The sequence below is a fragment of the Alligator sinensis genome, unplaced genomic scaffold (genome assembly GCF_000455745.1).
Source record: "Alligator sinensis unplaced genomic scaffold, ASM45574v1 scaffold241_1, whole genome shotgun sequence".
Taxonomy (NCBI): Eukaryota; Metazoa; Chordata; order Crocodylia; family Alligatoridae; genus Alligator; species Alligator sinensis.
In genome coordinates this window covers 203759-218672 of record NW_005841894.1, presented here as the reverse complement: position 1 = coordinate 218672, position 14914 = coordinate 203759, and positions in this window count along the sequence as shown.

The window sequence follows — 14914 nt, the reverse complement described above, 5'->3', positions numbered from 1 at the left end:
AAGAGGCAATGTTGTTTTCTTAGACTGACCTGGAACAAGAGCTGCTTTTAAGCATTCTGTATCAAACATGTTGGTTGAGTTAACTACTCTCCTTTTGGGATTTGGCACAGTCCAAAATGGTAGCAAGTAGGTGGGCAACACATTCATAGCAGTATTCCCAGGTAGGGCAATGAGTTTACACAGCCATTGTGTATGTAAATGGTTTATTATCCAATTCAGAGGAAGGAGATAATCCTAAACTGGTTGGTGGGTTTCTATATCTCAATCTCAGATGAGAAACCTCTTAGGCTCCAAGATGTACAACTTGTATTTGTGCTGGTAATTTTGCTTCAGGTAAATTTATTTTATTTACTATTCATTAAAGTAGTACCATTGAAACAGGTGGCACTTCTTATGTGAGTGGCTAGTCATACATCTGAATTCAGAGTTTGTATTTGGGCCTTACGAGTTAATCTCTGTCTACAGTTAAATGTGTAATCGCCTAGTACTTTTGCAATGAAAAGCAGCTAGAAGTCTCCTATGTGTTTTTCTCTCTTTATTGCCAATACTAGTTGACTTGACTGCACATTTTCAAATGCAGACATAATCAGGGGCTTCAGACTAGTGACATAAGTGAGAATTTCTCAGAGTAAATGGGACGGAGTTTTTATCATTTTGTTTCTTCACCAGAAAACATGGATAGATCATGTTCAGACTTATTTCTCTCTTAAAATATTGATCTTATTATACAAGCTTTGTATGGAAGATAAGTGACAATTATTCAAACTGAGAAAGAGCTAGCAAGTGTTACTATAGAAATTGTTGAAAGAATTCTGCTGGAATGAAGGATCACAGGATCATAGGATCATGGGACAGTAGGGCTAGAAGGGACCTCATAAAATCATCTAGTTCAGTACCCCCCTGCTCAAGGCAGAATCATCCCTGACTAAAGCACCCCAGTCAGGTGTCTATCTAGCCTGCTTTTGAAAGTTTCCAAGGATGGTTATTCCAGAATTTCTCTAGGTAGCCTCTTCCAATGACTGACCACTCTCATGGTCAGAACGTTTCTTCTAATCTTCAGCCTAAATATCCCCCACTGCATCTTGAGACCCTTGCCCCTAATCCTGTCCCCTACAGCTAGAGACAAGCCCATTTCCATCTTCTTTATAATAGTCCTTCAGGTAATTGAAGACTGTTATCAAATTACTCTTCAGACTTCTCTTCTTCAGACTAAATAAACTTAGTTCATTCATCCTTTCCTCATAAACTGGGATCCTGGTTTTCTCTAGTAAAAAAAAAAAATCCCCAATTTTCAGATTAAAAAAGTAACCCACAACCCACATTTTTCTGTGATTAAAATGAAGCACAACTATGTAGAGATATCTATATATATAGAGAGAGAGTATATATAGATATATATACCTGTATATCATTTTAATTCTGGAAAAGTGTGGGTTTTGGGTTACTTTTTTAACCTGAAAATTGGGGATTGTTTAAATCAGAGAAAACCAGGATCCCTGCTCATAATTTCTTATTTCCCAGACCCCTAATCATTTTTGTTGCTCTCCACTGGGCTGTTTCCAATGTCTATGTCCTTCTTGAAGTATGGGGCCCAAAACTGAACACAATACTCCAGGTTAGGCCTTGCCAGTGCCAAATAGAGGAAAGAGTCATTTCCCTTGATTTGCAAGTGGCACTCTTGTTAAATACAACTCAGGATGCTGTTGGGTTTCTGTTTTGTTTTGGGTTTTTTTGTTGTTGTTTTTTCCCCCAACAAGAGCACACTGTTTCCTTATATGGTGACTTATAGTCTACTGTAACCCCCAGGTCCTTCTCTGCAATACTGCAGTATAGCCAGTCATTCCCCCGTCTGTGTTTGTGCTTGCAGTTATTCTGTCTTAAGTGCAGGAGTTTGCATGTACAAAAAACTAGAACTCTTGGTTCCAAAATGATACCTTTTATTAGATCAACTGGAAAATGGCAAGAAAGTTGTCCTTTTCTGCAAGCTTTCAGGATCAAAGTCCCTTCATCAGGCTCTGGGAAAAGTATAGATGGTCCAAGATGGTAAAAAGTCCCCATAGGTAGGAAATAAACTTCATTATTGCACAGAGGGAGCTGAAGATGGAAGTCTGTCCCTCTGGGTCCATGAGAGTGTCTTTGTGAGCTGTGTTGAGTAGCTCTTTGATGTGTTGATCAGGTAGAATTCCTTCCCTGAAGGTGTCAGATGGGAGGCAGGGAGGTAAAAAAACTTCCTTGTTGTTCTGCAATGAAGTTTAAAATCCAAAATCGGCTGAAATTCGGTACCTTCCATGTTTCAGGGGTGTACTTGGTAGCAGTGTTGGTCTGAGAGAAAAAGACACACAAAAAACTAGAACTCTTAGTTCCAAAATGATACTTTTTCTTGTCATTTTCCAGTTGGTTTAATAAAAGGTATCATTTTGGAACCAAGTGTTCTAGTTTTTTGTATGTCTTTTTCTCTCAGACCAACACGGCTACCAAGTACACTCCTGAAACATGGGGTTTGCAGGACTTATTGTTGAATCTTATTTGGTTGATTGTGGACCATTTTTGAGTCCAGCCAGGTCTAGACTGTTTCCAGTTCCACCCAACTTGGTGTCACCAGCAGTTTTCCTAAGCATGCACTCACAATTCCATCATCCAAAGCATTAATACTAGTAAATACTGGAGCAAAGACAGACCTCTGGGGAACCCAACTTGATACCTCTTCCCAACTAGATATTGAGCCTTGAGCTCACTGAATACAATGATGCAACCATTTGCATATCCACTTTACAGTAATTTCATATATTCTATATTTCCTTAGCTTTTTAATGAGGATGTCATGGGAGACCATGCCAAAAACTTTGCTGAAGTCACTGTATGCCATGTCCACTGCTCTCCCCCCATCCCCAAAGCCTGTCACTTTATCATAAAAGGAAATCAGATTGATGAAGCATGATTTGCTTTGGGTGAAAATATGGAAATATAAAATTGCTGCACCCCCCCCCACACACACACACTATGTTAAAAAAAATTATATAAAACTATATAAAAAATATATTAAGTTCACAAAGTCAGTCATTCAGAAGTTAGGAAATGACAGAATTAAAGTTGCTTATGTAACCATAAGTTCTTTCTCTTACAGAAATGCATATGGTCCCATCTTCAGTAACATGATTGTATGCTGTTTTTCTATGCCTTATTTACTGTCCATAGATAGTTATATATAGAAGGGTCTTGAGTCAATATGTTTTGCATTTGTATGTGAAAAAAACATAACATAACCCATTCCTGTTTACAAGTGAAATCTATTCAGTCCATTTTAAATAAGGCAACCATACATCGTGGTTTGGCTGGGACAGTATGAGATTTTGAAGGCTGTTTCCAGCTGGACAGGGAAAAATAAAACAGGCATCCTGGTAATGGAGGATGGGGGCAGAATGGCGGGAGCTGTGAAATGGGAAACTCTAGCACACAGCAAAATAGACCTAAAATATGTTAGCTTGATTAGTGGAATGACCATTAATGCTAATTGTTACTTCACAGGTGATTGCTAATACCTGTGAAGTAAAGAACAATGGGTCATTAATGGGCCATTGACTCCATGCAGCCTGCAGAAGTGGAGGGGGAGGTGTGGGGCAGTGTCCCAGATTTCACATTGTCCCATATGGTCACTCTAATTTTAAAGGCAGCATCCCAGTCCTGCAATGGCTACACAATACTCTCACACTACATAAGAAATTCACAAAATATTCCTTTGTCTAAATAGCAGGTATCAGATGTCACAGCAAGCAAATTATACTTGCACTGCCTGTGGTTAGCAAATTCCCTGTGTTCAACAGTGCTTAAATTAATTGGCAGGCTGTTTGGCACATCTTTGCTTCTGACATGCTGCTGTTTGCACAGCAGGACAGGACACGGGTAAAAATCTATTGCTACATGTCCTGTCCTCTGTGGCAAAGGAGAATGACATTTCACAATCTTCTTCATAGCACCCTTTTAAATTTAAAAATTACTATAAACATTTGAGCACTTTCTTCTTTTTTCCCTTAATTTCCTTTTTTCCAAAATCAGTTACCTCCATTGGTTGGCTCTTTTTCCAACTTGCAAAACTGATATTTAAGACAACAGATCCTGTAGTCTGAGAATACAAAAATTATAATTTCTATAAATTGTCCTGAGAGGATGATGGACAGGGACAGGATGGGTCATTTATCTCATGAATAAGCCAACACAGCCGAGTAGAAAAAAGGATATATCTGGAAACTGGAGTAAAAAAACACAAATAAGATAATATATATTTTCTTCTCTCCTACATTCCTTGAGGCTTCATGAAGATTAGATTTCTGAAAGTGTAATCCCACCACCTAGTATTCCCTCAGGGGGTAAATGATGGCCAGAAACTGGAATTCCTATCCCAGAAGAAAAACAGAATACATTAATTACTACATATAATCATTCCAAAATGAACAATGAATCAACATATAGAATTTCCCATGGAACATAAATCTTGAAAGTGTGCTAAAAAAAATTGAAATGACATTTAACTTGACTTCTGATCGAACTCTCAGATCGGGCTCTGGGCAGCTCAGGGAGACTAAGAGCCATAGGAGCCTCATGTGGGAACATGGATGTTTTAGAAACCTGGCAAGAAAATGTTCAGATTGTCTGGCAGAAAACTCAAGTCTACAACCCTTTCCTGGGTTCTATCAGAACATCTTTGATGTTGTCACTCCCCCACAGACTGTTTCAACATTTATGAATTGGCAGTTTCTAACAGAAAACTATGTCCATAGAAAAATCCCAGCGACCTCTAGCTTTATGGCTGGGCATTGCCTCTTATGCAGAGTTGTGTCTGAAATGTACAACTGGAGCTAGACTGTTCTCAGTGGTGGCAGAAAACAGGTGAACAAGGAGCAATGGCCTCAATTTGCAGCAAAAGGAGTTTAGGTTAGATATAAAGAAAAACTGTCTCATGAGGAGGGTAGTACAGCACTGGAACCGGTTACCCAGAGAGGTGGTGGAATTTCCATCCTTGGAGGTATTTAAGACCCGGCTATGGAAAGCCTTGGCTGGCATGATATAGTTGGGAATGGTCCTGCTTTGAGCAAGGGGTTGGGGCTAGATGATCTCCTGAGGTCTCTTCTAACCCTATTTTTCTATGGTTATATGACTGAGCCCTTTAAACATTTTCACAGTATTAATCTAGCCTTCCACTTACTACTCAAAATCATACTTCTTTTCCCAAACACTCCTATATATAGGTGTTCATAGGTATAACAATGTCTCTGGGTACCTGGGGGAGCTACTATACACAGACAGCAGAGACTTCCAGTTCCCACTGACTTGATTGTGTAGCTGCAGTGGCAGCTGCAACTGCATCAGCATCTGGGGCAACTGTCCTTATCACTTGGCCTAGTTACACCACTGGATGTTTTATTAGATGCAGGAGGGAAGGAGGAAGTAGGAGGTTTGTACCAAAACAGCTAAACAAACTGTACCAGCAAAAAACTGGCAACCCAGTTGTGTTGCAAGAATTGGCAAGAATCACCCAGTAAGTGAGATAATAGATGAGACTTCCCCCAAGAGAAGTAATGTTTAGTGGGGTTCAGCCCCCTGATAAGTGAACTACTAAACTGCTGAAACATTATTGACAAGTACTTCAAAACATACACCAGAGAGAGTTCCTTTGCTAACTATCCATAAAGCAGTCAGTAATTTCTACAGCAGCTTTTCATGTGAGAAATACAAAACACTTTACAGATATAATTTATTTCAACCTCATAGGATCTGAGGCAGAAGCATTATCTCTATATTTCTCACCTAATATTGATTTGGGGAAATGAAAATAAGAAAAAAAGTAACTGGCTCATTCAAAGTCATACAGTAAATCAGTCTCAGCACTGGGAACAGAACCTGGAAATCCTGAATCCTTGTCCTGAGCTTTAGCCACTAGATTGCACAGATTAAAAGCAGCTGCACAGAAACACAAGACCTATCAGAGAGTTATGATACATTATGCAGGCTTTCTGGCCATTTTTATGAGTCAGATGATATATGTTAAAACATTCTTAAATGACTAGTTACCAAACCGACCACAAATCACGATCAAGGAGGTCTAGTTTTCTTCTATGGGGTCTGTGAACACATGATGTACTTTACTTTAGACACTCAATAAGCAGGAATAACAGAGATGAAGATCTATTCTGCTTCTGCAGGGTATTAAAGCAAAACTGGTTTTGCTCTGTAAAACTGACCTTTTGATTTTCACTGCTTATGAAAGATGTAAAGGTAAGAAAAGGTGGGGGAGGGCAGGGAAGGTTTGAAAAAAAGTCATGTTAACTCTCCCATGTGACCCAAAATATACTTCCTTACACAGATTCTTGTTGGAGAGAACCACAAGAACATAAGTTTCTATGGAAGCAGCTTTTTCTTCAGCACTTGGAAGTATAGCAAATGAATTCACCTAAGCAGAGGCTAAGCTTTCCTAAGTAATCAGACAACATTGACTCAAATACAACAAGGATATTAAAATCTAACTAATGAAGATGCTGTGTAAATAGTAACAAAAAATGGTCATAGATTAAAAAAAATAATGAGTTCCTGCTCTGGGACATACCTTTTGCAAATCATGATTTTGTTTGTTAAACTGCAGCTACCTGAATCTTTCCTAGGGTCCTTGATACAACCACGCAGCAATACATAAATTCAGCAATCAGTTCTTCAAGTGCTAACAGGAAGTTCCATTCTCAGTGGCCTAATCTGAATACAAAAGAGCACCGCCAGAACGTAGTAATGCTTTGATTTTTTTGTTTTTATTTATTTACTTTTTTACACCTTCAGTAGACCAAATGCCACTCATTTGTATGAGTACTGGCCCATTCATTCCACTAGTAGAGCTGGGAGAATAATTTGTAACGAGTAATTTGTTCAATGAATTTTGTCTTTGTATCCATTTAAGAATGGTACACAAACACATTGTTTTTCCTCTTAAACATATTTCACTATTCATAATTAGTACCAATAAGTATTATTTCCATAGCTTGCTCATGAAAAATCAGTGGGAACATTCAGTTTTGAATATAACAGATTGTTGTTTTGGCTGAACACCTGTTTTCTGACAGGATGAGCACAAATTTCAGAATAAAGTTTGCACAGATAAAGCACTCAATTTCAAATTAGTAATAATTCTGCAATAGCTGCTAAAAATAAGTTGTGTCCATAAACATGCCTGACAATAAATGGTTCATAACAATGTTTGGAAAAAAATAAGCCAAAAAGGGTGGGATAGTTTGAAATTGGAGTGTTAGTCTGATACTAAAGAGACCTGGGTTCAATTTGTTTTTCCACTATAGACTTTCTGTGCAAGCACAGGAAAGCCATTTAGAGCTGGATTTCAGTGCAATGATGCAAATAGTAGCCTAGTAGAATTTGAAAAGTACTTAGCTGTAATATTGAATGTAAATATACATGCACATAAGCCACTTTCACATAAGCTATTTCAGCAGTGTAGAATATTGGTATATTCAATAATGCCATATGCATTTTTTACACACTAAATGCATAAATATCTGGTTGGTACTAATACAGCAATCCATTCTTTCCCTCTTAAACAATCCAAAACAAATATATTTATTTTATTGTTTTACTGAAATGTCATATAATCTGAGTTAGTAAAACACAAGGGCAAAGTATGCTTGAAGACTTATACAATGTATTTCAAATTCTATTTCTTATAATTATACAAGCAGCAATATTTAGGTTTTTATTGTACTTGTCCTATATAAATTCTAACTTCACAGGGAAAAGATAACAAGCCTCATTTGATTTCATGTACACTGACATAATTGAGACCAGAAGCTGGTCCTGTAAATATAATAGTTTCCTGATGTTTACTCTTTAAAAGGCATGATCTTTTATTCAGTTTACTGGGACTGCAGCTTTTGAAATTCTTAACAGAATTGTAAGTCATGAATGAGTATTATAAGCATTAAAACACTGTTATTTGGTCAATTATAGTTCCCTGATAGAAGTACTATCAGGTTGTTCTGTTATCAGATTACCAGTTATAGTGTTACCTTATATTGCTCTACCTTCATATTTTACGGGCTACTAAAATTAGACAACTAACAACATCAGCATAGTTGATCATCACATCTAAAGAAGCAGTAATAGGTTTCAAAAGATTAATAGCATCAGAAGAATTTTAAAATGGAACATCTGCAAAATACTCATTAAGCCTATTCATCATTGTAATGTTATTTGTGGGTTCTCAATCGTTTTCTCTACCCTGCTAATATTTTTAAATGACCAAACATAAATTAGGCAACAAAGCATTCCCATTGTGAATGTATAGAGTGAAATTAATAAAATCTAATAAAAGATATCAGATTCACTCAAAGAACCTTGTTTGCCTATGTCTTTAGGTCAACATGACTACAACCTACACTGCTGTAGAACAAAATAAAGACATTTAAAATAATGTATTTAAAAAATAAGGCAATTCTGAGTAATGCATTTCACTGCAATGAAACTAGACACTGTACCCCATTCAGAGATAATGCTCTCTCTTTCTTACTTTATAAGTTGTGGTGATGATTTGAGAAAAATCAATATGTATTAACTAGAGATCCTAACAGTTTCAAAATATTACCACCATCATCTGAACACAACAATCCTGAAACAATTTGGTAATGATATACTATTCATTTAGAGGACCTGTAATAAATTTAAACATGTCCCACTTAATTTGACAAGTATAGCTTCTAACATTCTGTTGGATTTGCAGTTGTACTGTAGATGTCTATATTTTATTTGCACAAAATTACTGTCAACAATGTTAATTAGGAGAGGGATCAGAGATCACATACCAGCTGGTTAGTGAATAATGGAAATTAAGCTAGATACAATCTAAGCAAAAATAAGGTTGCAATAACATAAACACTCTTAATGTTGGCACTGAAAAATAAAAATAGCTAGATTATGTGAACCATATTTTCTTGCATAAAACACACATAAAACACACACACTTTCCCCCAAAACAAAAGGCTGGTGCACAGTGTGTCAGAAATATGGATCCCCTGGACCTAGAAACCGGGTTGCAGGGGAGCATTACTTGCTGTGGCTCTGGAAGCTACGTCAATTAATGCTTGTGCCATTCCTCCACTGTGACCCCCTAACAGCCTCCTGTCTATAGCATGGACAATTTCACAGTAGAAGAAGCAGGCCAGGAAGTGTCCTTAGCTATCTAGTGAGTGATAGCCAGGGATCCTGGTTTTCTCTGCCAAAAATCCCCAATATTTGGATTTAAAAAAGTAACCCAAAATCTGTATTTTTCCATAATTAAGATGAAATGCCACTAATAGATAGCTATAGATATGGATATATTAATATATAGTGGTGTTTCATTTTAATAATGGAAAAAAGTGGATTTTGGGTTATTTCTTTTAATCCAAAAATTGGGGATTTTTTTTTTTTTTCAAATCAGAGAAAACCAGCTTCACCCTCCTTACCAATCTCTGGGAAGTTGGCAGCAGGAGAGAGGACACTGAAAGCCTTGCAGAGGCTTTGTTATCCAAAAAGACACTGAGGGGTTCTGATGCTTTATTAGCTTCAGGAGAGGTGTTAAACAGTCTTCTTCATCCCAGCCATGACCTTTTCCAATTATAGCAGCCTCCAGCCATGCTCAGCCAATGTTCAGGTACTCACATGCAAACTCAACCACTCATGAGTTCTTGCTAAGCTTGCAGATAAGGCCCGAGATGTTAATGGGGTAGGAATAAATAATTTTACTCTGTGAGAAGAGTTAGTGAGGAGGATTCATACTGTGTTTTTCAAATGATGGTACATAACTATTTTTGAATGCAATTGCCAGTGCAACTGAGTTCAAAGACCTCACAAAAATGATCACCAGTCAACTCAAATTGGGCACTGCTTTCCATCAACTGCTTGAAACCTGCTTCCATGTGTATTGGGGAGGTTTCTATCTTGCTCAAGAACAGTGCTGGCACTGAGCAGCAAGTTGGCATGGAGATATGCATTCAGTTTAGCTTCAGTTACAGACGGACTCCCTAAAGCTGAGGAAGGTGCCAGGAGCAAAGCCTTCTGGGATACTGGGGCACCAAACTATAACCTTTAGTACATAAGTACAGCCATATAGTGTCTTTAGAAATCATTGCACTACTGAGTTCCTGTTGGAAAGAGATAACATTTCACAGTGGGTTTGCCCTATTTTTCCTGCTATACCCCACTTGAATGCTGACTTTTTGTAGCACTAAAAGGGTATTTTTAGCACTACAAATATAACTCCTATCCATGGCCTTGGGGCCATATATAACAACTATGAAACAAAATATCCCCCAAACCCAGAGCTCCTAAAGCAACAAGAACCACACACCCCAAAATTAAAATTAAAACCTTAAGAGAAATGTAGGTACCTAAATTGAGTTATAATCAGAAGTCTGCTTCAGTTGTCTCCAAAATCTGGAGAGACCAAAATTTCAAAAAAATCTGTTTTTTGCATTGTAGATTCCCAGTTCTCTAAAATTCTGCTTCTGGATTTCAGAGAGATGTTTCAGTTTTGACAGGGACAAATAGCTCAACACGAAGCTCCATTGTACTTACAAAGTAAGTATTCCTCTGCTTATTTTCTGATTCCCAAGACATTCTCAGAGAACACTTAAGAGAAGAGGCTGAATACAAAATTCAGCAATGGCAGGCAGCTGGATTCTTTTAAAACATGGCCAGAGGAGAGGCTGGTATGCTCTCAAGCTTTGTACAATGCTTAGTGGTTGGAGTAGTCATCCAGAGTCACCCACCTCTCTGAGGACTGCTCCAGCCACTGGTCTGCCTAGAATGGGGTGTGTGTGTGTGTGTGTGTGCGCGCGCGCATGTGTGTGTGCATGTGTGAGCGCACGTGCGTGCATGTGTGCGCGCACTTTCCTCCCTTCCATCTGAAGTTTTTCCACTTGCAGAAAAGAATACAAGATTTATTAGGCTAGAGAAAGATAATAATATAACCTAAGTTGCATGAGCAATCCTTGGAGCTGGGACTGGAACCCAGTACATCACACTCTTTGGTGGGTACCCTAAAACTGGGATAAAACATCATGCTAAGTCCTTGAAACTTTATCTCTAACCCAGTTTACTTTTCCTGTTATAGCCTGCAATATATATATCTATATATCTATATCTATAGAGATTTTAAGGTCAAAGAGATCCTTCTGATTTAGTGTGATGTGGAGGATAACACAGACCACAATTTTACTAAATGATTCCCGTATTAAGCCTCTAGGGTGCCTGTAGACATGCTAGGAGACTGCTCCTATATGCTGTAATTATAGCACATTGAAGCAGACTTGATTGATAGAGTTTGCTCGAGTGTGCTTATTAGCATGCTCCAGCCAGACTCGGCATCTCATGTATCAGTGTCCCTGCACTTCAAAATGGGGATGGGGGCACTTGAACTAAAGTTCGTCAAATGAGCTTTAGTTCAAATGCCCCTACTGTCATTTTGAAATATGGAGATGCTAATAGCACCGACCGAGAAGCACCAACCCCCACAACATATGTAAAGGTGCCCATAATTTCCAGCTGACTAGAGCTTATCTTTCAAACAAGGGTGTTAAACATACCCACTATACTGGGCTTCTTCCCATGGCGCTCCTGGTGCTCCAGTGCTATCAGTCGTGTTTGCCTGGCTACATAGCACCCAAGTAAAAGTAGCAGTCCTGGATCCCCAGGAGCATTGTGAAAAGAAGCTCACGCACCTCTGCATGTGTGTGCCCAATCTGGCCTGTGGGCTAGACTTGCACCATTCATGTGGCTCATGGACCACTCCCATATCCAAGAGTCCAGATGTGTTTGACAAAGTTGAGTTTGTCTGATAAAAATAGACATATTTTATTTAAGACTGAAGATGAAGAAGCTACTTCCTCTCTAGGCAAACTATCCAAGTTTTTTTTCACCCTCTGTTAAAAATGTTGCCTAATTTAAATGTTTAATTAGCTTCAGTTTCCAGTTTGGGATTTATTATTTTTTTTGTGGCTCTATGTTAAACTCAAGAGCCACCAATTATCAGAAACTTTCTCCCCAAATAAAAACTTAAAATTTGTGAAGATGTCACTTTAAATTTATTTTGGATATACTTATGATATTAAGCTTAATAAGTCAGATGAGATTTTCCAGCTTCAAATTATTCTGAATCTCTGTTGGTTTGTCAACACTCTTTCCAACATGCTGACACCAGAAGAAAACAATAGTCTATTACACAAAAAAGAAATAATACCCCCTTTCTATTAAAGGCCTGCAAAATGGGCCATATTGAATTCAGATTCAGATTCAGACCAAATTAGGGGACAGTGATTCAAGTTGTTGATTTGGATCACTGTCCCAATTCGATTCAGCTGAATCCGAATCTGAAGATTCGATACTGATTTAGAGAATCAGCGATTTGACTACAGACATGGCTTTAAATGTTTTTTCTACATACCTCAAGGTACTAGGCACAGCTCGTGAACGTTGAGATGGTGGGGCAGATAGAGTGTCCCACTGGAATGCGGGGGGGGGTGGCCCACGTGCTTGGCAGCAGACCCAGAAGTGGACTGAAGTACTTCCAGTCCAGTTTTGGGTCCACTGCCAAGCAGCGGGGGACACTCCCTGTGTCCGTTGGCTTGGCAATTGGCTGCGGTGGGACCCGAGGTGCCCCCCGAGACCCAGCAGGCACCAGTCACCAAGCCGGGTGGGGATCCCCCGTGAGCTCTGTGACAGACCTGGAAGTGGACTGGAAGTGCTTCTGGTCCACTTCCGGGTCCACCACCAAGCATGCTGGGGAACCCCGCCGTGCTCCCCTGGGACGCTCCATCTGCCCCACCATCTCAGCATTTATGAGCCACCTGGTACCTTGAGGTATGTAGAAAAAACATGTAAAGCCGTGTCTACATCCAATTCATCAAATCTCTCCAAATTAATTTGGAGGGTTTGTTAGACCCCAGCTCCATGTGGTGCCCAATGACTAGGGAGACGACGGTCCAATTGCTCATAGATCCTGGTACTCATTAGCCAGAGCAAGCAGGGAGCAAACACCAGCACACATTGCTCACAACAGCTTTATTCAGAATGGAGACAGCTTTGGACAAGGGTCCCTCATAGACACACAGTCCGTGAACCAGGGGACCTGTGCCAAACAATAGTTTTTTTTCACATTTATACACCTTGGTTCATACATATTAACATTCACTCCACCCATGTCCCTCTTCTTGTTACACCCATTTCTCCTCCCATCTCAAGCTCCTCCTTCGTTTATAGTTTACTTCATTAGCATATAATTGCCTATGCATTTCATTCATTTACATGCCTCTCTACTAAGAGCACATACGTAAGGCCATGAACTCAAGTACTGTCTGTCATTTGCTGGTTCTTTCTCATTCTTTGCTGATTTCAGCACCCTTTGAAAGGTCTGGCTTCTGTCTTATCTCCTGATAATAGCTGGTGCCCTATATCTTGTTCTTCTTACACAAAGATTCATGTATCCTGCATACTATTCCATTGTTAAAGAAACTACTTTCCTAAGCATTTGCAAAGTTAGTTTAATCCATCATTCTGCCTTGTGACCAGCAGATTTTTGCTGGGACACAGGTTAAAGCCTTGTTCCAGATGCAGATCCAATGCTCCCCCAAAATCCACATTATTGTCACCCTAACAGGGTTCTGATTTAATTTTTTAAAGAGTTTTGAAGAGATGGGAGCCCAGGAAGGGTGGCTGTGCCTTAAGGAAATGATCCTTCGGGCACAGAGGGAGATGAACCCGATGCAGGGAAAAAGGGGGAAACAGCCAAGAGGCTTCCTTGGCTGACCAGAGAAATCCAGAGCAGCCTACGGGCAAAAAGGGGGGCATATAAAAAGTGGAAACGGGGAGAGATTACTAAAGAGGGGTATACCTCCTCTGCTCACGCTTGTAGGGAGGCAGTTAGACAGGCCAAAGCTACCATGGAGCTGAGGATGGCACCCCAAGTTAAGGATAACAAAACATTGGTTTTCAGCTATATAGGGAGTAAAAGGAAGGCCCAGGGTGGAATAGGACCTCTACTAAATGGGCATAAGCAATTGGTGATGGACAGGAGGGACAAGGCTGAACTCCTCAAAGAGCTCTTTGCCTCAGTGTTCAAGCGAGGGGCAAGACAAGTCTCTCACTGGGATTGTAGAGAGGCAGCAGCAGGGCGCCAGACTACCAAGCATAGACCCTGAGATGGTACAGAGGCACTTGGAGGAACTGGATGCGTTTAAGTCGGCAGGCCCGGATGAGCTCCATCTGAGGGTACTGAAGGCACTGGCTGATGTCATTGCACAGCCACTGGCAGAAATATTTGAACACTCATGGCGCACGGGCCAGGTCCCGGAGGACTGGAAAAGGGCCAATGTGGTCCCCATTTTCAAGAAGGGGAGGAAGGAGGACCCAGGCAACTATAGGCCAGTCAGTGTCACCTCCATCCTTGGCAAAGTCTTTGAAAAAATTATCAAGGCTCACATTTCTGAGAGCCCGACAGGAAAAATTATGCTGAGGGGAAACCAGCACGGGTTCATAGCAGGTAGATCATGCCTAACTAATCTAGTCTCTTTTTATGACCAGGTTACAGAACACCTGGATGCAGGAGTAGAGGTTGACATCATTTACTTAGATTTCAGGAAGGCCTTTGATACGGTATCCCACCCCATACTGGTGAACAAGTTAAGAGGCTGTGACTTGGATGACTACACAGTCCGGTGGGTGGTGAATTGGCTAGAGGGTCGTACCCAGAGAGTTGTAATGGATGGGTCGGTATCGACCTGGAAGGGTGTGGGCAGTGGGGTCCCGCAGGGCTCGGTCCTTGGACCGATACTCTTCAATGTCTTCATCAGCGACTTGGACAAGGGAGTGAAGTGTACTCTGTCCAAGTTTG